Genomic DNA, 25,742 nt, shown 5'->3' on the forward strand with positions numbered 1-25,742 from the left:
GACAGGAGAGTCACTTGATCCCAGGAGGCTGAGGCTGCAGTGAACTGTGATCACTCCTATTGCACTTCAGCAAGACTCTGCCTAAAAAATAAATACATAAATAAATAATGTCTTAGAAGAACTGTGTTGTCATCCTCATGGGGGTATGCTGTCTATACACTTTGCAACAAACCTAGGAAAGATACCTTAAAATACAAATGCTTCCTTCCAACACTATGGGTGTATCCATAAACCAAAGACTTCAGTAGAAAAGGCTTCCTGTCTCTACTCAGTTACCAAATTATCTTATTATTACTTCTTTTTTTTTTTTAACAAAGCTATGCCCATTTGAAAAAAAAAAGGCTTTTAACCAGTATTGTTTAGAATCATGGTTATATTCTACACAATGCATTGAATTTAAGGTTCTCAAGGCTGTCTTCCGTATACTCAGTTTCATAAAGAGCAGCCTCCTCTCAGGTTGTTTAGAACTAGGAGACTTGAGATGTAAAATGCTGAGAGATTCAGCTCAAACAAATATATCACCTTTTCCCCTTTACCTTGTCAAGGCTGAACAGTCTTCAACAGGCCTCCAGGTTCCCAGCCCATCCCCTGCTACTCTCCCTTTATGTATCATGCCGATCAAATGCTAGAAGATTCTTTCCCCTTCTGTGCTGCTCATCAGCTCTCATTTGCCCTTACAATCTCAGCTGGAATATCATCTCCTCTGGACAGTCTCTTGGTTCCCCAGATATGCTCCATACTTGGTTCTGTGTTCACATTGCTCTGGGAATTCCTTCATTTTATTTTGTCCTGTGATTATGTCCTAATAATTCATAATTATTAAATATCCATCCTGTCCACTAGATTGTTGGCTCCATCATGTAGGGATTCATTTGTTCATCACAGTATTGCACAGTCCTTGGCATATTAGGTACCCTATCAGACAAATGGGGCAAGTGCTAAAACTTATTCTTTATAATAATTTATTTGTATGTGGCATATAACTAAATGGTTAAAATATTAGATTACATTTTTTCTCTTATGTTGTAACAATTTTCATCTGCTATATTTAGTTTGCCTTTGTACCACTGAAATGATCATGTACTGCTTTTGTATGTTACGATTTAATAGCATCTCAACCAACAAACTTTTGATTTTTAAAGCAGGAACTGTTTAATACACTGGTTTGATAGTACAAGCTGGCATTCCATCTCTCTCTAAGAAGCCTTCAATCTTCAAAGCACATCATACAATTTCATAAATTAATCCTGAGAATAAGTGTCATAGTAAAGATATTGATTTGAGAATCTGGATGGAAAAGAAGGCAGAGCCTAATGTTTGAATTCTGAGTTGCAATCAGATATAGTAAATCACCAAGAACAAAGAACAGATACCTCAACGCCTAGAATCAGGAGGATAGAAGAGAACTTTATGGACTCAATTTCTATCCCCCTTGTCTCTTCGAAGAATCATACCTCCTAGAAAGACTTTGGTCCTTGTCTGATTGTTTCTAAGCTAAACTGGGGACTTACTGATTTGGCTCTATAAAATGATTTTAGCTTTATGCTCTTGTTTAGGATTTTGCAGTATCTCTGAGATGCCTGCTATATCATGTTTAAGTTCTGCCTGATTTCAAGGCAATTTGACATTAGACCCCACTTCAACTTGACTGACTGACTTCCTACTGCTCACATATGGTCTCATCTCTCTAACATTTTACTGAAAATGTAATGTGAGGTACAAGTGACATAGTTTCATCCTGGCAACAAGATGATGAATAAGACCCATCCCTTCCCTCAAGGAGCTTATGGTCTACTGAATGAACCAGGCAATGTAGACAGTGTATGTATGCTATATGTAAAGCACTATGGAAGACATTTTTAAAATGGACAAGACAAGAATGAATAAGAATTAATGAGTAAGTGCCCATAGAGAACCCAGAACGTTGCCAAGCACATATCAATGGGGGAATAACTGTCAGCTGCTATTCCTATGATGCTGGTGAGATTTCTGACTTGAGTGCTTGAATGTGTGGTGAAGCTATCTCTGACATCCAGAGCCCATGAGATAGAACTCAGGATGGGCTGGCCAGCTACACAAATTTGGTTTGAGAAAAATGAGAAATAACTGGGGGACATCAAAATGACAATAGTTGTCAGCAATAGAGAAATTTGAAATTTGGGAGCATAATTAGGTAGAAAGTTTTACTGTTGGCAGTAAGGAATCCAGATAATCCTATTAACCAATACCTTTCCACTTTGAGGTTTTATCTTCACAGTTTTCTTTTCTGTCAGCATTTCCGACTGTTTACCTATTCCCCCAGTTTAACTGAAAGATGTATTTACCAGTATTCAGAAATTTGAATGTAAATAGAATTAAAGCAATTTTTAAAAAGGCCAAGATCTATTCCAGCCTCTGCAACCTCTCAATCTAGTGGAAGGCAGACAGACTAAAGAATAATTAAAATACAAGGCTGGCTTTAATAGTGATAGTAATTCATTGGTTTTCAAAGTGTGGACTCTGGACTATCAGGATCAACATCACTTGGTATGGTAGACTGAATCATAGCCCCTCAAAGTTGTCCACATCCTAATCCTCAGGCAAAAGGACTCAGGCATAAATTACCTCTTATGGAAAAAGGGACTTTGCAGATATGATCAAGTTAAGGATGTTGAGATGGAGAGATTATGCTAGATTATCTCAGTAGGCCTAATATAACCACAAGGGTCCTTATAAGAGGAAGACAGGAGGTAAGTGTTAGTAGTAGGAGTTGTGAGGACAGCAGTAAGATGTTGGAGTGATACAAGAGAAGGGCCATGAGCCAAGAAATGCAGGCATCCTCTAGAAGCTGAGTGAACCAAAAAAATGAATTCTACACTGGAGCCTCCAGAAGGAACAGCCCTGCCAACACCTTGACCTGTTTTGGATGTCTGACCACCAGAACTGTAAGAAGATAAATTTGTTTTGTTTTAAGCCATTAAGTTTGTGGTAATTTGTTACAGCAACAAGAGGAAACTAACACACCTGGGAATTTATTTGAAATGCAAAATCTCAGGCCATAATTTATATTTATTCAATCAGAACCTCTGAGGGTAGAACCAATCTATGGTTTAGCAAGCCTTCCAGGTAATTATTATGCTCACTGTATTTTGAGGGCTGCTGTTAGAATTCAGAGAAGGAATTGTACCTGTCTGTACATGAGATAGACTATAATGTTCTGCTGTAGGTCACATGCCTGTTTTTTCAACCAATCACTGTATGTTTGTCACAGAGCTTCTCCTGTGGCCACAGGCAAGGGGGCATTATGATTGACCACAAAACCCATGAAATTTCAGGGAGTATCTCAAAGGAAAGAAAATAATATTACCTGAAGGAGGATGGGATAGCTTGCTGGGGAGACAAAATAAAGGCTGACCACTGTAAGTATATTACTTTAGTGGTCAGATAGGGAAGGAAAGACATTCCAGCATGAGGGAAGAGTTTGTACAAGGGCCCAGAAGTAGAAAAATGCAGAATGTATTCAAACACAGAACACATTCAAAAATGGCAAAAATGATTATAGTAACAGTATGGCATCAAGAAGGTGTGGGAGGAGGTGACAAGTAGTGGGAAGTAAGCTTGGAGGTCCTTCAATGCCATACTCATGAGCTTGAATTATGTTCTGTAGTGATGCGGGCACATACAGTAGTAGTTTCTGAGCAGAGAGTAATATGAGGAATGTGGGCCTTAGAAGGCAAACTCTAGATTCTCACCATTGCCTGAATATCAGGCCCCCTTAGTACCAATCTCTGCCATCCTGTGTGCATACTGAATGTTGATTCTGCATGACTCTAGGGATTCTCTATACATATATTTTTATCATTATGTGTTTGAATGATGATGTTTCCCCTTTGGAAATCTTTGGCTTTCAAACTGTTAGATCACCCACAGTAAGAAATACATGTATACACACACACACACACACACACACACACACACACACAGAGAGAGAGAGACACCTTCATGAAACTCTACCCTTTATTATTATTTGAGATATATTCTACTATATTCAATTCTATTGTAGTTTTTAAAAAATTCTCGTTACAATTTCCTAAGTTGATGTCATGACCCACTATTGGGTTCTATCCTTTAGTTTGGAACTTACTACTCTAAAGGAAAGGGGCGGTGTTTTATTCACTTCTGCATCTATCAGTTCTTAGCACAGTTCTCTGCCTATGTTAGATCAGCACTAAGGCTTAAATGTCAGATCCATGAAGTTTTAGCCAGAGCTACAAACATTCTTCATACCATATGATAGCACGTTTCACTTGCCAAGTATTGGATGACAGATTATTAAGACACATATACAAAGCTTTGAACATTTGGTGGGTGGGGGTGGAATGAAGGGTCAGTAGAAATGATGATGCATCTTCTCTGTCATTAATGTGAAAGCTTAAGAAGAACATTAGCAGATCAATTCCTTATAATACCACAATGAAACATTCTCCTCTGATCAGAACTGCTTTAAATGAAATAAGCTTTGCTCTGTAAATTAGGCATGTATCATTTGTGATGTGAAATCCACAAAACTGTCATAAAATACAGAACAATGAGAGCTATTATGCTAGGATGTACATAGAATTTCGGTTCTGGAAAAGCTATCATTTGAATGGCATTCTCTTTTCCTGCAATATCAAGGAGATCCACAGACACTGATTTCTGGGTTATGGAGCTGGGTTAGATGGAAGATGCTCTGGAAGGACTTCTCTTTGGTGGATTTTTCACTTTCTGAAATTGATCATTTTCATTAGCTTTACACTGTTTTTGTCTTTATCATTCCAGGTGTGAATTATAATTTTTTTTTTATCTTATGCTGTCTTCATTTGCATTACTATTGTGATGTAATGGCTGATCACAGCTCTGTATGAAGAAGTGTTTAGAGACTGTACTTGGGCTCAGCCAAAGTACAAAGTACAAAGATGTCTGCTATGAGTGCAAGCTTCAGGAGTGGTGAGCCTGTATGTCCCATGCTTGCCATCCTCGAACAATACATTTGGACAGTCACCTTCCTATGCATCAGTATGAGACTCAGTTTAGGCCCTCCTCCAGATCTGTATGCTTGCCTGGTTTGTGCTGCTCTCATGGTTACAGAGCCACGTCACTAATGCTGCTGACACCATTGCTGCCAAGGGCCAAAGGCTGTTACAGTGACTGCTCCCATTCTCTCAAGTCAGCCTGTCATCTCTCGCCAGGGCTCCCATGTTGCCATTGAGGCCTGTGATGCACTAGATGGCTCAGCTCCCACGTATGTGCAACCTGGAATTCATCTCCTTCTTATCCTGACTTACTGTCCAAAGGAGCTGTCATTCACATAGCCTGTCTCAGAAGTTGGGTCCTGGAGATCTGACAATCAGTTGTGCTGAGTAACAGTGGCAGCCAGCTTGTTCTCCATCCCTCCATTTCCTTCTTCTCTCCCTCTTCCTTCCCTGGATGGCACATTCCAATAAATTAGGATTATATAAGATTTTGCCTCAGGCTATGCTTTCTGAGGACTCTGGGCTAAGCCAACATCTTAGTAAGTGTGTGCACTACACACACACACACACACACACACACATGAGAAGGTAAATCAGATTGAGCCAAAAGGAGCCATCAGAGGTTACTTAGTTAAGTATCTGTCCAAGGAGGCAAGGAGTCCTTGAAAAGAAGCTTATATGTACTTTCAGGGGAATGGGGGAGGCTGAGTCAATCACAGTGTTTTGTATCCAACCTAGCCTCAGAGAGCTGGTCTGAGCTCCACAGAAGGAGGACTCTTTAAGTAAAAGCCAAATGGAAACAGACCATGACATGAGAGATTAGTAAGATTCATCCACTTCCTTGCTATTAACAATTTAAATAGTGATGGAACTTCATGGAGGATCCCTGAGTCAAAATGATGTTCTAGTACTGGAATTCAATGGTAATACTTATAAAGATTAAAGTCTCATGGAAGAGAAAGACAATAAGCAGTGAATAGCTGAAGAAAGAAAATAATGGCAGTTTATCACAGCATACAAGTGATAGGAAGGAAATGAAGAGTTGCAATAGAGAATAACAGAGTGAGGTGGGGAGAGTCCCCATTGAGATCTGTTAGTAAGGGAAGGCCTTTCTGTGGAGGTGGTACAAAAGGGGAGGAGGGAGAGCATTCCGAGCAGGAAGGACAGCAAATGGAAGGCCCTGAGGTGGAAAAGATATGTTCAAAGAAATGAAAGCAGACCAGGCTGATTATATTTATGAAGCATTTACTATTGACTGGCACTATTCCTAGCACCAGGTATGTTATATCTCACTTTATTTCTAATAATCCAGTGAGATATGTAACTTCCCATGTGTAGAAACTGAAGTGCAGGGAAGCTAAGAAGCTGGCCCAAAGCTCCACAGTTCACATTGTAAGCAGAAAACCTGGAATTCTGACCCAGGGTTCTCATGGGAAGCAGTGGACTTTGAGTTTATAACCTTCACTGGACAGTCTCCTGCAGAGCAAGGCTGGGGCCAAGTCCTGGAAGGCCTCGTAGGCCAGGGCCAAGAGCTTTGACTTTATTCTGAGTGTAGCAGGGAAAGCACTGAAGGATTTTAAGTCCAGGAAGACATGATCTATTTAGTGTTTTTACAAGATCCCTCTTGCTGCTTTGTGCAGAATGAACTGGAAGGGCAAGACTGGAAGCAGGACATTAGGAGGCTCTGGTAGAGGCCCAGGTAAGAGGTGATGGTCATTAATAAGCAACCAACAGTGTGTCTGCTGGCCAAGGTGGCAGAATCACTTGAGTCCAGGAGTTTGAGACCAGCCTGGGCAACATGGCAAGACCCCATCTCAAAAAAAAAATAGCCAGACATGGTGGTGCACACCTGTAGTCCCAGCTACTCAGGAGACTGAGAAAGGACGATTACCGGAGCCCAGGAGTTTGAGGCTACAGTGAGCTATGATCATACCACTGTATTTCAGTCCTGGCGACAGAGCAATACCCTGTCTCAAAAAAGGAAAGAAGTGGCTGGGCGTGCTGGCTCACGCCTGTAATCCTAGCACTTTGGGAGGCCAAGGTGGGCGGACTGCCTGAGCTCAGGAGTTCAAGACCAGCCTGGGCAACACGGTGAAACCCCTTCTCTACTAAAATACAAACAAAAAAAAAAAAAGAAAAAAAAAACCAGGTGTGGTGGCGTGCACCTGTAGTCCCAGAACTCGGGAGGCTGAGGCAGGAGAATTGCTTGAACCTGGGAGGCGGAGGTTGCAGTGAAGAGATTGTGCCACTGCACTGCAGCCTGGGTGACAGAGGAAGACTCTGTCTCCAAAAAAAAAAAAAAAAAAAGAAAAGAAAGAAAGGAAGGAAAGGGAGAAGGAGAAAAGGCCTGGTCAGAGATGTTGCCTTGGGACCTTAGCAAACTTTCACTGTTATTCAACCCAGGCAATAGAGGGTGACAGCGTTGGGCAGAAGGGTATTATCCGCATTTTTGCATGGAGCATCCCAGCGTGGCTTTCATGCCAGAAGTACTGAGGCAGCCAGGGCTGCTGCTGCCTTGCAGAGCCCTTGGCTATGGCCTCTGAGGAAAGGAAACACCCTTTTCCAGGAGGACACGAGAGACAGGGTCCATGGCTAGGCATTGTCCTCGAGAGGGAGGCCCTCAGTGGAGAGGAAGAGCAGGGTACCATGGGAGATTGTGTGAGTGAGAACACACAGGGAATTGCTAAAGTGGGGGGCTGCGAGGTGTTAACATGACCTCATTTGTACCTAAACAGGTATTTGTAGTATGCTTAAATTTATGTCCAGTTTTGACTATTGACAACTGCTCAGAAAGGTTGAAATTCAGAAATAAAAGGAATCATGAAGTCAGGAAAAGTGCTAGGCTGCCAGGTGGCTAGAGTTTATATTGAGGCACGCACATTTAGATTTTTCCCATTTTCCTTTGTCATGCTGACTTCATCTAGAGAAAGAAAAGCATCCAGTGTAAATGTCCCCGTTCCCCCATCTTTTCCTGAGATGGACTCAATAAAGGGTGGGAGGGGTCTGAGACCTACCGGGCATACATTTCTGGGACTGACGTCTGGGAGTTATGAGTAGGCAGAGAGGCGATTTTCATTTTCTGTGATAACTTCTCACAGTAAGCAGGTGGGAGGGTGAGGTGATTGATGAGCTAAATTAGATGGAAAGTGGCTCAAATCAGATTCTAGGTGATTGCTCCTGCCTCTCGACTCGCTACACTTATTTTCCATTCCACTCATTTAGCAAATGATCATGGTCTGTCTTGTGACATTCCTTATATTGTTGCTTCATTCTTTAACATTTTTGTGGGTTTTTTCCCCCTCTTCTTTCTTCAGCTATGTCAGTCACTCCTTAGAGGCAGAAAAGATGTTTTGTTTGTTGTTTTTTTATCCTTCTTTTGCTTTATACAGAGTAAATGCACAATGATTCCCTGTTGTTTGACTGATAGTTGCTCTTGGAGATGGAATGTTTTCTAAAGAATGTTGCTGAATTTATCTTGTCTTAGATACATGGAAAGTAGGGATAAGGAAGAGGCTCAGTGCATTTCAGTTTAAAATATGCAGCCTTTGAGTAGAAGAATTTGAGATAACTCTGTTCTGGTCAGCATAGCTCAGCCACAGAAATAGTTTAGTTTTTCATAGCAGTGAAACTTCCTTTCTCTAAACAGCAGATGAGGTTGAATCACATGAAATTGCCAGTATTTGAGCAACAACATGGCAATATCATGTGGCTCAATCTAATAAGACAGATGAGCTGACAATAATTTATTCCTCTGACTAAGTCTGAGATGGAAATGAGCTAATGGGAAGCAGGCCCCTCTTCTGCTGTCACAGCTTGGGGGAGAGAGACCAGTGAAATGCAGATCCTGGGACAGAGGAGGTGATGGCAGGGGCGGGAATCCCTGAATGAGCAATGATTCTTGTCATGAGTTGGCACTTCTGTGGCTGGCACATCCTTCCTGCTCTGATGCTGCCCCGAGACCCTTTAGTGTCACCTAAACAGAAGGATGACGGGCCCAGCAGGGTCAGGCGTGATCCATAGGAGTTATAACACCCATTCACTGCCAGCCTGGTCTGCCGTGGAGAACTGCCAGAGAAGGCAGGACATGGCAGCTAATGTCACTACTTCCCAATTTTCTTCTATTTCCCTCTTTGTCTCTACCACACCCAATAAAGTATCTCCTCCTCCTTTTTCCCTCTTTATTAAACGCTGAGTTTTGAGTGCTTGGTTCAGTCTGCTGATGTGGGAAGGTTAGAGAAGGCTGGCATTAGCTGTTTTTCCTTTAATTCCTCTGGTTAACACTGAAGTATTATCTAGATTCCTTTAGAGAAACTCAGATTCGCCAGCTGGATCACATGGGAATGAAGGGACACTTTTGCCTGATTTACTGCGGGAGCAAAGGGAGCCTGACTTCAGGTTGGAGGAAAGAGACTGGGAAGAGGGGAGCTTGAGAATAAGGGAAATCTGTCGTTGGAAACAGGAGCCAGAGAAGTCCAGAAGAGCAAGTCTAAGAACTGAATTAATTGAGAGCAAGAAAATCATCAGATGTATTTTCATCATTTGATACAGCAAGAAATATTTTCAAAACCCAGTCTGTTCTGGATTTTGTCGTTACCGAAAGCAAGATCAGAGAATGACTTTCTGGAGTCAGAAAAGTATTTGAAATGGGAAGACATGCTTCGCTTAATGTGGTTACAACTCTACACAACCCATAGCTGTAGATATAAGAAGGAGACAAAGTCACAGTATTAAGAAAAATTAATATGTATTTAAGGATTGTCACACCCTACCTTCCTTTTTATTACCTGTAGATAGGCTCTTTAGTCATTCACTCCATAATGAATGTGAACCTGCCTGATGGTGCACATGATCTCATTTGTTCCTTGTAGCAGCCCTGAGAGTTAAAAAATGGCATGCCCAGTTTATAGATGGAGAAAATGAATTTCAGAGGGATTAAAAAAACTCACCTGTGACCACACAGATTGCATATCAATTGCAAAGTTGGAATTCCAACCCAAGTTTGTTTGAGTCTAGAACCAGTGCTTTTTAGAGTATGTCATGCTTTATTTTTCTTCACTGCAGGCCCCTGTAAAAAGGAGAAGGAGTCAAGTGAAATCCCTGTAAAGAAAAAGGTCCAGGATAGGCCATTGCCCCAGGCTCAAAGACTAACCCTGAGGCTTGGGTTTCCCTAAGAGCAGAAGTGCAGAGTCCGAGGCTCCACCCCATCGTGAGAAATGGCATTTTAACAAGATCACCAACTGAAGCAGAATTTGAGGCCCCACTCTAGAATCAGAATCCACATTTTAACAAGACTCCAAGAGATTTGTAGCCACATTCTGGAAGCCCTACCCTAACCACCACAAAGCTGCTTCTGTTTACTTCCTTCATCTTGGATTCTTTAAGGTTCTTGAGGACCTGGCTCAAGGAAAGCACATGGTTGATGATTGCCCAGGTGTTAACTGACAAGACAACCATAAACAACAGCAGTCAGGCTTATTTTTTCTCTTTTCCTTTGATGCTCCCTCTTCTCTTTCCACTGTTTTTCACTTGCCTGTATGCCAATGAAATGAGAAAAGAATGAAAGAGCGAGCATAAAATTAAGGACTAGGAATTTCTGGCAAGGGTTTTTTGTGCCAGCATCATGCCTCCTTCCAAAATTGTGCTAAGCAACATGGTTAGCAATGACGCTCTCTTTTTGTTTTTGTTTTTGAGACGGAGTTTCGCTCTTGTTGCCCAGGCTGGAGTGCAATGGCGAGATCTCGGCTCACTGCAACCTCCACCTCCCGGGTTCAAGTGATTCTCCTGCTTCAGCCTCCTGAGTAGCTGGGATTGAAGGCATGTGCCACCACGTCTGACTAATTTTGTAGTTTTAGTAGAGACGGAGTTTCTCCATGTTGGTGAGGCTAGTCTGGAACTCCTGACCTCAGGTGATTCGCCCATCTCAGCCTCCCAAAGTGCTGAGATTACAGGCGTGAGCCACCGCACCTGGCCACAATGACTGTCTTAACAGAGCATGCCAGCATCCCCCACTGCTTAGCACACACTTTTCTGAATTATTACAGCACCTGCAGTTGTTTGGAAAGCTGAGCACATTTGCTTGTTTGTTCAATCCAGACAACAGCTCTGTAGGTTTTATTTGTATTTCCCACACACTCATACACTCAAGTTTCTTAAAGGTGGCTGAGCAAAAGTATGATACATTTCAACTTTTAAGGACAAATTTGAGGAAATTGCCACTGACTGAACCCCAGGGTTCAGAGTGGTTCGTTTTGGTCGGAATGCTGAACTAGCCACTGGTAATGCTGGCTGCTCTTTACCACCCAGGTTCACTCTTAGCTCTGAGAATTATGCCATTTGCTTCTGCTTCCAGCAACAGTGAAAATTAGCTTACACAATTTTCACTCCCTCATTTTTTACCCTGTGTGTGATTATGGATGAACTGTGAAGCAGAAAGAAGACAAAAAAATTGTATAAGCTGGGTCTACCCTGTGGTCTCAACAGTAATTCAGCAAATGTGACATGGGGGTCAACAGGAAGCTCATATACCCATCATCAGACTGTCATGTTGATGATGAAAACAAATCAGATTTCTTTCCTACAGGGCTTACTTTCCAACGTGCCAATGTGTAAATTCTTCAGCAGGAGTTAATAAAGGAAATCCTTTAATAGAAATTAAGGTCCCTTTTTAAAAATGAAAACAAACGAACAAACAAACAAACAGGTATTCAGAGCACTGGAGTTTTCAGTTAATAGTGGATCTGACGAGGAAACATTTCTTTGCTGTCCCTGCCTCCAGGGTAAAAGAAAATATTGAGGAAGGAAGAAATGAGATTCAAGTTTTAAGAAAATTTGGAGAGCCAAATGATATTATATACACAGGTGTGGAATGAGGAATATTTTGTTTCATGTACCACATCTTTCATTCATCAAATCACTGTCCTCCTCAAGGGTTCATTAAGAAAACATGTTCTTCACAGAAACAGTAATGAAACAACAGTTGATACCACCAGGTAAAACAAAACAGATAATGGCACTACTTCTTTGCCTCTTTAGAATATCACCCTGTGGCATTATGTTTCACTCGTTTTTATAGAGACATGGCTTTTTGTTTGTTTGTTTTAAAGATAGTGTCATCTGTGGATCTGAATTTGAGGTGGTAAACTTGCATTGGGTTGTTTCAAAGTATGTTCTGAGGCCGGGTGTGGTGGCTCACGTCTGGAATCCAAGCACTTTGGGAGGCCGAGGCAGGCACATCACTTGAGGTCAGAAGTTCAAGATCAGCCTGGCCAACATGGTAAAACCCTGTCTCTACTAAAAATACAAAAATTAGCCAGGCATGATAGCAGGTGCCTGTAATGCCAGCTACTTGGGAGGCTGAGTCAAGAGAATCACTTGAACCCGGAACATGGAGGTTGCAGTGGGCCAAGATCCCACCACTGCACTCCAGCTTGGGCAACAGAGTGAGACTCCATCTCAAAAACAATAAAAAAAAAAAAAAAGAAAAATGAAAAATACAAAGTATATTTGGAGACGTTATCCTGAAGAAAGCATCTCGCTTCAAATGCTTTATGAAAATATTTAGTGAAGTTAATAAATGGTCTAAGAATTGCCAGTGCATAGAAAGAGTTGATTTGATTTCATTTCAGAAAAGTCTTAATCTGAAATTAGCGTTGGTAATGATTTGAATATGTGTAATTCTCTTAGCCTAAGATGTGGAGTATATGTCAAATTATATGCTTTATTCAACTTGTAAGCTACTGGTGAGTCATGAGACAATTTAGGGATTGCTTTTAGTGAAATTAAATAGAATAGAAAATATGAGAGTTCATTGGTAATTTGGTAAGAGTTTTGTAGATATATATGTATACACAGTCATATTACCGATAGGTAGAGGAATACTTTTCACTGTGGGCCATATTCAAAAAAAGTTTGAAAACTCCTGCCTTGATGAATTTTGGCATGGTCAAAACATGGTATCAGCCAGGATTGGCACACTAAAAATTTTACTCTACATAACCAACAAGCTTGTCATTGTTCTTTTGATTTGTCATTTATTTGGGGATTTTGAAATGGCTATACTTCTTTTGTAATCTTTCCCTCTTTAGTCTGTTCCTCCCAGAGACAGTGGTTAGTTGTGAATGAGGGAAATAAAGCCATACTTCAAAGTTCAGCATACATTAACTGGGCATATTTTCAGAGGAGGAAATATTTCATATATTCTTTAAAGTTAATAATTCTGACATGTGCCTGCCTCATAGCTTTTCAGTTACCATGACTCACATTAATTTTACCTTAATGCCACTATTTGACATTAGATGCCTCTCCAGAGAGGAAGAAAATCATCCAGAAATTAGGTGCATAAAGGTTATTAAACTAATATTTAAAGTTCTGGCCTTGCACATTTTACTTTCCTCCTAATTAAATGCCATTAGTAGAAATGTATGATCCTCAGTATGTGCACCTGCTTGAATTCGTGTCCACTTGAAGGACAATAAAGATGCTGAGGAATTCTCATTTTATTTGCAGCCTTTTTCCTGGAAATATTACTTATAGCTACCATTAGTAACCATAACATTATGCCAAAGCTGAAGACAGAATTTTAAAAACGTGAAAGACTTCCTTCTTTCTTGGAAACTTCTGTAACTTACTTCATCCCCAAATAACTAAGCTCTGTGAGGAATATGTGAAAAATGCCAATAATACTCTAACTTTGGAACTTCAAGAATGGGGCTATGTTATTTGACATTGTTGATAAATTTCAGGCCTCATGTCTTGGGCATCCTGTAAATATAGGTGGGAAAGTAAAACATTGTTAGTGGACTAGAATAAATTTTATCACCACAAAAACATGTTCCTAATGCTACTGCATCTTTTCAGTTTGATCTTAAACCTGAGGGTTAATCACTGTTGTTGACAGACTTGGTTGCTGCTACACACTTTTTTGGTATAGCTATATTAGTAAGAACTCTTGGTTCCAGGTCTGAAATCCAGTCCTACTAAACTGGCTTAGGAAACAAAGGGCATTTATTGATTCATATAACTGAAAAGTTTTAAGTAGTTTTGGCTTTAGTCTTAGGCAGGTCTTCTTTATGTGGTGATAACCACATTGAATCTTTCATTCTATCTGTTCACCAACCCAGCAGCAATTCTCTTTCCAGTAGTGTTCATAAAATCGAAGTACTGAGTCTCACTGGAATAATGTAGATCACATGCTCATTTCTGAACCAATAACTCTGGCCAATGGGATGAACAGGGACTGACCAGACCTGAGTCACATTCTTACATTTATATTCTAAAGGCAAGAGGAGAAGCAGGTTCTCTAAAGGAAAGAATAGTGGCTATTACAAAGCAAAGGTTTTATGTAAATTTAGGGGAAGCAAAAATGGGAAATGTTACTGCAGAGGTTTTCTACTGGCTATTTCAAATAACTTTGATGTCATTCATTTTAAAAAAGTGGTAATATTAACTATATGGCCACCTGAGTTATCCATTTAACAAATATGTAGTGAGCCAGCGTAGACATTCCCTTTAATGTCTCTGAGCCTGTGAATTGTGTGCATGATTTTGAACAAGTATCTGTAATATTTTATTAAATGATTCTCATCACCCTGGGTAATAAACAGGTGATTTGACTTAGTAGAATGCAGGTGCTATTTTTAATACTTAGTGCTCTCTGGAGGGCTTCCAAATAATAATAGCATCTTTAAAAGCTTTGGATTCCCCAAGGAGCAATAAAATTGTGCTGAGTATTGTCTGTGATAAATAACACATCTCCCTTCTCCACTCTTCCATATTCCTACTTGAGAAAGCTTTAGATTTCCTGACATTATCTGAGGGTTGATTGCCTAGTGAAGGTCAATACTTCTTTGTTTTCTATTACTACATGTTTCTTTGTGATCATATCGAAATGATGAGAACATGACCAGCTTTTAAAATATTAAAAATCAGGGAAAATAAAAGCATGAATACATCAACAAGGAGCGTAACTTAAGATTTTCCACTTAAGTGGAAACAGCTTAAATTCTTTCCTGACCAGGAAAGAATTCCTGACCTGAAAGAGTTCAGGGCTACCAAGAAAGGACTGGAGGAAACAAGATCCCAGAGGAAAGGAGCCACAGAGATGTAAGTTCAACATACTGCATGGAATTTTCCCTTGAGGCCTTTTTGTATACTCCCAGGGAGAGACAACAAATATAAAGCTGCAAACATCTGATACAGGAGCAAATGGCAAAGCAGATATTGTAGCAGTCTCATAGTGTCTCACAGAGTTCAGGGCTTTCAAAGAGGTAGGACCATAGAAATACTCAAGGTCCTTGAGGGCCCTGTAGAACTACATCGTAGGGTAAGAGAAAACTGGAAATATACCAGCCTCAACTGGATTAAGATGATTTTCCTGTACTCTATCTGCCTGCCAGAAGAAAATCAAATCATCTTTGGAGAACGATAACATCATTCAAAACTTGTACAATTTCCATAAGCAATGTATCTGTCACTCACTAAAAAGTAGTAGACATGCCAGGAAACAAGAAAAAATGACCAAAAATCAAGGGACAAAATCCGCCAAAAGTAACAGATCCAAAAGTGATTGAGATATTGGAGCTATAAGATACAGACTTTCAAATAACAGATGAACATGTTCAAGAAGAGACAGAGAATTTCACCAGAGATCTAGATCCTACGAAAGGAATCAAATGTACAACATAAAACTTAAAATTACAGTAAGTGCAATTTAAAACTCAGTAGATAGGTTTAATAATAGAGTTGACACATCAGAAAAGAGGATTCATGATCTGGAAAATAGATCAGCAGAAAATGTCCACATTAAAGCAGAGTGGAAAAGAGAATGCAAAAATAAAGAAAATTTTACAAGAGACATATTGGTTAGTGTAAAGGTCTGGGTCAGGTAATTGGAGGTCCAAGAGGAGATTTCAGAGAAGATGGGGCAGAAGTATTATTTGAAGAATAGCAGTAAAGAATTTTCCAAAATTAATGAATGATATCAAGCCATAGATTCAAGAAACTATATAAGAAAAAAAAAGTCAAATAAAATATGGAGGCATATTGTAGTAAAACTGCTTAAAAATTGAAGACAAACAAATGAATCTTAAAAGCATCCCGATGAAAAAAGATACATTTTCAAAGGCACACCAGTGAGACATACAGCTAATTTTTAAACCAAAACAATGGAACCAAGAAAACAATGGGATGCCATGTTTAAAGTGCCAAGAAAGTAATTGCCAATTCAGAATTTCATACCTACCAAACACATCCTTTAAAAAAGACATTTTTAGAAAAATCAAAACTGGGATAATTATCAGCATATCTATATCAAAATTATTAAAAGGAGCTCTTCAGTCAGAGGAAATGGTCCCAGTTGAAATCATGTAAATGAAGGAGGGCATGAAGAACACCAAAGAGTATAAATATATAAGTAAGTGTGTATGAATATGGATTGTTTAAAACAAAGTAATGTTTAGTGGAGTTTAACTCCTGTAACTAAAGATAGAACAATTTAAGCACTCGTTGACAGTAACTGCAGCAGATGCAAATTCGTCAAATATTTTAAATCCATGAATTCATAACGTTAAGAATAATTATAACCAATTGGTTACCATGGGAAGATGTTAGTGAACAATTTGTTATTTTGAAAAATGGTATACAAACGTAAAAAATCAAGCATTTGTTCCACATCTTTTATATGACTAAGTAAACATAGATGCAGGAATTTTCTCTTGATAATAGGATTCCTGCTAATAAATGTTTTAAAAGTATAATATTCTTATTTTTATTATAATGAATTAATGGATCCAGGCCTTGAACATTTATGGGAAAAGAGAAAAGAACATAAACCACTAGCCATGAGGTAATCTTACCAATAACAAAACAAATGAACTTGAATCTGATCACGCCTCTAGATCTAACTGCAAACAAACAGAAATTACAGCTAGGAAGCATCTTATTTAACACAATACCATGGGGGAAAAGAATCAGAGAGTGGGAAACTTCAGTTCCAACAAGCCACTTTCTCCAATGCATAGATAGCAAGGGGGAAAAAAAAAGATTGAGGGAGAATCAATAGGTTAAATTAAGCTTAAAGGACAAATCAACCAATCACAGTGTGCAGAATTTATTTGGCTCTTCATTTCAAAATACCTATAAAAATAGTTATCACATTTGAGACATTTGGAAATTTGAGCATTTCCAGAATCTTTGATGGTATTATGGCATTATTTATTTATTGAGATGGAGTCTCACTCTGTCACCCAGGCTGCACACTGCAACCTCCCAGGTTTAAGTGATTCTCCTGCCTCAGACTCCTGAGTAGCTGGGACTACAGGCATGCACCACCATGCCTGGCTAACTTTTGTACTTTTTAGTACAGATGGGGTTTTACCATGTTGGCCAGACTGGTCTCGAACTCCTGACCTCAAGTGATCCGCCTGCCTCTGCCTCCCAAAGTGTTGGGATTACAGGTGTGAGCCACTGCGCTTGGCCCATTATCATTATTTTTTTGTATGTTTGATAATGACGTCATAGTTATATGTTAGAAAAAGCATACTCATCTTTTGGATATACATACTGAAATAGTCATAAGAAATGTAATATGAGGTTTGGAATTTGTTTTAAAATAATATATTTGGAGAGAAAATGGATGGGATAGAGATGGAACAAGATTGGTCATGAGCTAATGATTGCTAAGGCAGGATATGAAGTCATGAATATGAAGCTTTCATTAGATTATTAAGTCTATTTTTGCATATGTTGGGAATTATCCATAATAAAAAGCTTGAAAAATGAAATATATGTAGAATTAAAATAAAGGCAACAAACAATAACAGGTAGAGTAAGAGTGGATTAAATGAAGTTAAAATAATGTGAAATCCTTATCCAGACAGGACAAAAGTATCAATTATGGTAGATTCTAATAAGTAAAGAAATCATATTTTCATTTCTAGGGTAACCACTTAAAGAATGTACAATTACCAAGCTGATAGAGGGAGAAAATAGATAATATGAAATATATTTGATTAATTAAAGACAAAAGGAGAATTTAGGAAGAAAAAACTGTGAGACAAATAAAGAATATATTAAGATAGTGATATGAATATAAATGTAACCATAATTATATTAATACAAAAGACTACTTCTATTTAAAAACAGATTATTAGACTGGATTATTAAAACAAGACAACTGTAAGCTAACTATGTGAGGTACAATCTAAATACAAATCCATATAAAGATTCAAAGTTGTAGAAAGAGAAACATTGTGCAAACACGCAATATTCCAAAAGAAGCAGACAATAGCTATATGTATAGGCACACATAGTATGGTCTCAAAATATTCAAAAGCAAATAACAGCACTAAAAAAGAGAAATATACAAATCTTCAGTCTTAGTTGGAATTTTACCATACCTCTTCAGGTAGTTAATAGAATATGAAGACAAAAATATCAGTAAACGGCTGGGTGTGGTAGATCACACCTGTAATCCCAACACTTTGGGAGGCCGAGGCAGGCAGATCGCTTGAGTCTAGGAGTTTAAGACCAGCCTGGACACATGGCAAAACTCCATTTCTACAAAACCGAAAAATCCAGAAGGCTGAGGTGGGAGGCTCACTTGAGCCCGGGAGGCAGAGGTTGTGGTGAGCTGTGATCATGCCACTGCACTCCAGCCTAGGCAATAGAGGGAGACCCTGTCTCCAAACAAAACAAACAAAAAAGTCAGTAAGCATATAGAAGATTCAAACACCACTTGTAACAAACTTAGTTAATATATAGAACACTGCAACAACCAAATAAACAACATACGTTTTTAAATATTTAGTAAATATAATATATACCTAGACATTAGCACTTCTTAACAAATTTCAAAGGCTTAAAACTGTAGAGTTTATCTTCTGTTCACCGTAGTATTAAGGTGGAAATCAGTAATAAAACGATAATGATAGAATTCCAATACTTGGAAATTAGGTAATATTTTCTTCCGTATGTTTCAAAGAAAGTAATCACAATGAAAATTAAAAATATTTCTGATAGTGAAAATGTAACGTATCCAGCTTTGATATTGCAGCTAAAGCAGTTTTTATATGGAAATATATAGCCTTAAATTCTTAGAAAAGAATAAAGCCTGAAAATTAGTAATCTAGTAATCACTATCAAGAATCTAAAAAATAAACAGAATAAATGCAAAGAAAGTAGAAGAAAATAAAGATAAGAGTAGAAGTTATTGAAATAAAAATCAGAAATTAAAAAGCACTAAAAAAGATATTACTAAGATTTTATGCCAATAAATTTGAACATTTAAATGAAATGGTTAAATTCCTTGAAAACACAACTGCATTTGATATAATATATCAAATAGATATAATATATTTTTAGGGACTCTGTTCCAATTGTAGTTTAAATTATAATCAATGCTACAATAGCCTCTTAAGTGATACCCTTGCAGTCACTCTTGTCTCCTTCCAATCCATTTTCCACACTATAGCTTGAAAGAGATTTTTAAGATGGTAATTGAATTATGCCACCATCCTGGTGGAAACCATTCATTTCCACCATTTAAAAGCCTCTCTTAATTCTCCCATCTTGCTTCCCTGGTTTCTGCACGCAAACTACACTGCCCTTTTCCTTCCTCAAAATCTCTTTCTGCCTGCCACAGAGCATTTGCACATTCTTGTTTCCTCAGCCCCATGGAACTTTGTTTTCTTCATCTCCAGTGGCTTCATTTTCTCTCTTCAGATTTCAATTCAAATGTGTTCTCCTCTCTAAACTAGGCGAACCCCTTATGGGCACCTGTCACTGCTCTGCATTACTATTTCATCACTGCCTTTCTCCCCAACAAGACAGTCAGCTCTGGGTGTTCAGAAACCACGTATAATATGTTTTTGCTCAGTTGCCAGCTCAGCTTGGCATATGCTGTTTGTTGAACATACAAAAGAATGTATGTACGTTTATAAACAGAATAGAGATAAGATTATTGCAGCTGATGATATGGTATGTGACTAATTATGGGAAATAACTTCAAAGGGACGTCAAGGGCAGAAGTTCTGATGAAATATAAATGAAAGGGCTGATTTTTCAGATAAGGTAATTGAGGCTCATGAGTTAAGAAATTAGCACATGGAATCCCAGTCACTGACAGAGCCAGAATTTCAACCTAGGTCTGCCTAATAGCACCAGTATGCCCAAGAGCAGTTACGTGTATAAAGCCTTTAAATAAGCATGATAAATGCTGCATACTCTATCCTTCTGAAAATTCATGAGGACCGTTATGAATATTAAAGACGGACAATTCCTGGAGTAAGGAAACCTGCTTAAGTTAATGTTAATATCCTTTTCATTTGGCAAATTCCCTGAATGGAATTCACCTTGGCAAATGTAGCTATCATTTCTTCATTTATTCCTTTGTCCTTAGTTTGCTTTTTCTGTCCTTACTACATTGATTATAATTCCATTGCTAAATAATTCTTTCCAAAGAAGACATTTGCCAAATAGTTCTACCTAGCTGGAAGGAGAAGACAAAACTCCCCTCTGTTCAACATAAAACATTGTCTTTTAAAGTTAATCTGTCATAACTTAGGGTCAGGTGTCCAAAGACATGGACCTTGTTTAACCTTCTTTCTGTTTCAGCTATACTTACTGCCATGAAATTATGCTCTGTCCCTCCCATATCCTTTAGGCTACCAAATTGCACATGATCAAGGGCCACCAGACATGCAATGGCAGTCAAAATTAGAACATTGCAACTATTTTTCATGAATAAAGAGAAACATTTGGTCAAACTCGAGTCCAATTACCAATGATAAAACATACCAGTGTGACCTTTAATAATTGCTAAAGAACAAGACTTAACTATAAATAATACTACATCTATTTTATTTTTAGCTTATTTTGTTTAAAAATTAATTCTTGCTAAACAGTTCTTGGTGCTAGGAAAATTTGCCAAGGCTCATTTCTTTAAAATGGAACATAAGTCTTGCTGGACATGCATATACTGTACTTCTCCAGATTTCTCATAAGTTTAAATATATGGATTTTATGTCTAGGTAGAGAATTTTACCGTGCCTTATTCTGTACCAGGTATATTTATATCTATATCAATACAGGTATGTTGAGAAAATCTATGCATATCTACAAACTGACAGGAGGTGCTGTGAAGGATTTTTAGCTTAAATATGAGTACAGATTCTCAAAAGCCCCACCACAATGTGATTTTGAGTTTGTAGTAATTCAGTGTGATGTATGTAGTTCTTTTCTGAGTAAAAGCTTTGAAGTGTTTTATTGAAAATTTTAAAGTGCATACAAAAGAATAAGGAGGAATCTGGTCTAAAATCAGCATTTTTTAAAATTAGCTGCTAAAATTAAAAAATAAAAAATAAAATTTTTGACGTGTCTGACTACAGAATGTATTCATTTAACAAATAGGCATTAAAGGACAGAGAAGGAGGATTAGACGGCATCTGTGCTTTCCAGGAGCTCACCTATGTGGAAGAGATAAATAGACAGTTGTGCATATACAGTATCAGCGTTAGGCACCACAGCAAGGGGATCAGGTGCTTTGTAAAGGGACACTTGCCTCATACAAGATCAGGGACTCAGGCTGGGCTTCCGAGAGGAAGTGACACTTAAGCTAAGACTTCTGTGTCTCCCAGTTTTGTATGGTGAAGAAATTGACACAGGAGGGCCTGTGTTACCTTCAGTTAACTGAAAAAAGAGTCTGCAATTGTTTTGTAAACAAATGGTCCTTTTGTGGCAGCATGTTTTGGCTATGGACATAAAAGAAGATGGATCTGGCACGGTTGCTCACGCCTGTAATCCCAGCACTTTGGGAGGCCAAGACGGGTGGATCACGAGGTCGGGAGATTGAGACCATACTGGCTAACACAGTGAAACCCTGTCTCTACTAAAACTACAACAAATTAGCCTGGCATGATGGCACGTGCCTGTAGTCCCAGCTACTCGGGAGGCTGAGGCAGGAGTATCGCTTGAACCCAGGAGGTGGAGGTTGCAGTGAGCTGAGATCACGCCACTGCACTCCAGCCTGGGCGACAAAGTGAGACTCCATCTCAAAAAGAAAAAGAAAAGAAAAGAAGAATATGGTGCTGTGTTTTTCTGGCTCTAGTTTGCTTTTGTGTGATTTCTTTGTTTTTTAATGCTTTTTACTATGAACCCATACAAAGCCACATGATGATTATCTCTGCCCAGCTTAGTATCTGATTTTGAACAAGGTATTTTTTAGAAGTTTAGCTGATGTGTGTATTTCATGCGGAGGGTGTGTAAAAGTAGTGCATAATCAAAGCTTTGTTGCAGTAACTGCCTGACCATGAGCCCTTCTGTGAGACCTGCTCTTCTACCCAAAGGGCTGCTGTCTAAGTCATGTTTGCCCAGTGTGTCCCCCCTGAAACGGAAATATTCACAGTTCATTTTTTGTAGGACGCTGACAGCAGAAGCCTGTGGCCTGCAGATGTATTTTGAAAATCAAGAAATTTCAATGCATATCGGGATTTCTATTATTACATTGCCAAAGTGGAAAGGCAGCATGAGTTCTGTTTGTTGTAAGGCCCTTTTCTTCCAGCTTCTGGTTTTATACCTGGTCAGCATCACACTTTTAATTACCTGCCTGGCCTCTGTAGTTGCTGGAATTGGTAAGTCCTTACGTACAGTTGTGTCTGATTAAACCAGGTGTAGACAGATTTTGACCTTGGTTGGGTTAATTAGATCCTTTTTTCCCTCTGAGCATTTTTAAATTGTCTTCAGGGCACTACTTGGTTTAAACTTAAGTCACAAGAGATACAAATATTTGGTCATGTCGATGCCAAAGCAGAAAAAGCACAGCTAAAGGTAGGGACAATGAGGTAAAGGTTCTAGAAAGAAGTAGAGCCACAAGAACCTGCAGCCCCAGAGAGAGAGAGAGAGAGAGGGAGAGAGAGAGAGAGAGAGAGTGAATGTTTCAACCTCAAATCTGAAGGGCTACCCACACCCTGGCTCTGGTTCTTCATAAGGCCTGGCTGTACTTGCTGTCCTATGTGCTCTAATTCCTCATCCAGAATCCTCTTTTTACTTGAACACTTCAAGTTGGTTTTCATTTTTTATAACTAAATGGATCTTAACTAAGAGGCTTACATATGGGTTTGTGATATTTTTGTTTGAGTGGGGAAATGTAACTTTAGGTTTCCACCAATTTTTCATGAATACTCTAGTTGGATTAGAACAAAATCTTGTAATGATTAAATAGGGTATATGAATTGACTGTTAGAAACCTTTGGACTATTTTAGTTGCATGAGGACAAAATCTTGACCTCTGAGTTTCAGTCTTCCCTAAGTAGTTGTATCTATTCCTGAATTGCCATATTGAGATTCAACTGTGAAAAATGGACTCAAAATCAGCTAAAAAGTTTCCGTCCTTCTTAACCTTGATGTTTTGAGAAAAGTAGTATATAACATGTTGTATTTATAAAATAGTATGCTTGGAGTGTAATAAACTAAACACCCATGAACCACCATCTACCTTAAGAACTGTAACATTACCATCTACTGAAGTGTTTTTTTTACCTAACTCATCTCCTGCCTATTGTTTCCAACAGTAACCATTATACTGAATGAATGGATGTACTAGATGAATTTTCCATTCATGTCTTCCTTGCTTTTCTTTTATCATTTTGCAATAAATTTGTCACATGTATATGTGTATATATATATGCCTAAGCAGATATATTTTAGTTTTTAAGTATTATAAAATGGCTTTATGTTGTACATCAGTGATTCCCAACTTCTTCCATCATGGCATACATAGAACTTGAAAATATTATAGAACCTCCTGATATAAATGCTCATGGCTTGCCACAAGACTTTGGCTACTCCAGGTACTATTCACCCCCAGAACTAAGGGGATTGGCAACCCTTGTAACCCACTTACTGAGGCACACTACTTGAAAAGCACTGTTGTATGTAGTCTTCTCCATGTGCTGTTTCCACTTGGATTTCTGTTTCTAAGATTTATTCCTATGATTGCATGTGGCCGTAGTTCATTCCTTTTCACTGTATATAATATTCCTATGTGAATATATAAGCATTTTCATCTTATCCTGTTTAGCTCTCCTGCTTGCTTTTCATTTACATTAAGGGTCATTCCAGCCTACCATGAAGTATGGAAAACTACTGGATTTGACTTAACGTCTTCTTAGGATTCAAAGACGTGACTTCAAATTTTGAATTTAAAAACCTGTTTAATTTTAGATTGAATCTTAGAGTATATGGTAACAAGAAATAGAATTTGATCAGTATATAAGACATAACTTTCTCTGTTTATATTATTAGGACAAGTCTGTTTGGTTGGTGGTGTTTGCCTGGAGTACTATTGGAAATGTATTTTGAGCCAAGTGAGGGCTCTGTGGTTAAGAATTCAGTAATCAGTTATGGATGTCTGCCTTGGGTATTCCTAATAGAAGTAAAGACATGCTTGCTACATATTTGCCTTCCCTAATCTATCTGCCTCTCCTTCTGTGATTATCTTGAAACTATGTTGATTATCTGGGTATTATCTAATTTGTAGCTAACCTCTTTTGGAAAATGAAATTCATGGTTAGATTTAAAAGTCAAAGAATAGCATGTAGTTGTGCTCTTTTTTTCTGATAATTTGTTATTGTCTCTAATTACCTTCACCACAGTTGATGCTCTTCTCACAGGTATATAAAATATTCTATCCCTTCTGTACAGCATATTTTACTATCATTATTGAGCTCCAAACTGGAAAGTAAGTAAAATGTCCTTTGGTATCCTCAGTTTCAGGGTTTGAACTCAGCTTTATGTACATAGATCTTGTCCCCTGTAATTTAAAATAACTAGAGTAGCAAAGCTTCTGTAAACTCTCTAGAGTCTATTAAACATTATTTTTAAGATAACATCTTTCCTTGTTCGTCATTTATGAATGTTTGGTCAGGAAATGATCGTAAAAAGCTTCAAATCCCAATTGAATAATGTGTTCTTAAAAGTAGCTGCCAAGTGTAAATACCACTGATATACATTCATGCATATGATAGTGTATAAATAACTGGGGAAAGCATAGCAAAGGTCAATCAATTATGTATAGGTCAGAATGCTTTCCATCTGGATTGAGTCATTTTAGCAAATGACATCATGTGTCCTTTAGAGTCTATTATGAAATGTGGCTTGAGTCATTATAGATTGGCTTCTTCTCTGGGTTACCAGGATGGCAGTGGTGAGACTTAATAAATAAATGTATTGGACTCTGCAGGAGCAGATTTACATAATTAGGGTGCAGTGATGAAGGCTTCTCATTCTGCAGAAACCCTTTGGGCTCCATCAATTTCTAGTTGTTTATCCTTTGTGGTTGATTTTTTTTTTTAAAGGAACTGAAAACAAAAGAGTTTAAACTGAGCCAAATGCTCTTTATAGAACTGTAATGGACATCTTTCCATGACATTGAAAGACCAGCAGGGAATCAATAGTAATGAATCTGGCACCCTTCTCGTCTCTTCTAACTTCATCATTGCTCTTCTGGATGGGGCTGCTTGGACACTTTAAGTTTGGTTTGTAATTTATATTTTGATCTGATGAGGAGTGGTCACACCAGATTGCCAGATAGACCCTAGAGCCATTGGTGGGATGGGATGTTGTATGAGATGGGAAGAGATGTTGGCATTTTTCAATTGGCACAACAGGAGCTGAATTTAGCTGATAGACCAAGTGATAAAAGGAGCTGCCAAGTCCAGTCATTTCCGATTAGTCAGGGCTTGAGGAGGTAAATGT

General features: G+C 38.6%; 1 protein-coding gene and 1 long non-coding RNA gene across 15 annotated transcripts in view; one reads left to right on the top strand and one right to left on the bottom strand.

Moving 5' to 3' along the window:
• The window catches only part of FHIT (fragile histidine triad diadenosine triphosphatase), a 1,487,995-nt gene that overhangs the window by 255,328 nt on the left and 1,206,925 nt on the right, over window positions 1-25,742 (top strand). The gene's annotated exons all lie outside the window — the stretch shown is intronic.
• On the bottom strand, window positions 42-10,227 carry LOC116273648. Its single transcript, XR_004181951.1, has 3 exons — window positions 10,144-10,227; window positions 9,941-10,059; window positions 42-81 (listed from the first exon to the last, which is right to left on the bottom strand). It is a non-coding gene; the product is annotated as an uncharacterized LOC116273648 (long non-coding RNA).

Source organism: Papio anubis, chromosome 2 (assembly GCF_008728515.1).
Source record: "Papio anubis isolate 15944 chromosome 2, Panubis1.0, whole genome shotgun sequence".
In the NCBI taxonomy this organism is placed as follows: Eukaryota; Metazoa; Chordata; class Mammalia; order Primates; family Cercopithecidae; genus Papio; species Papio anubis.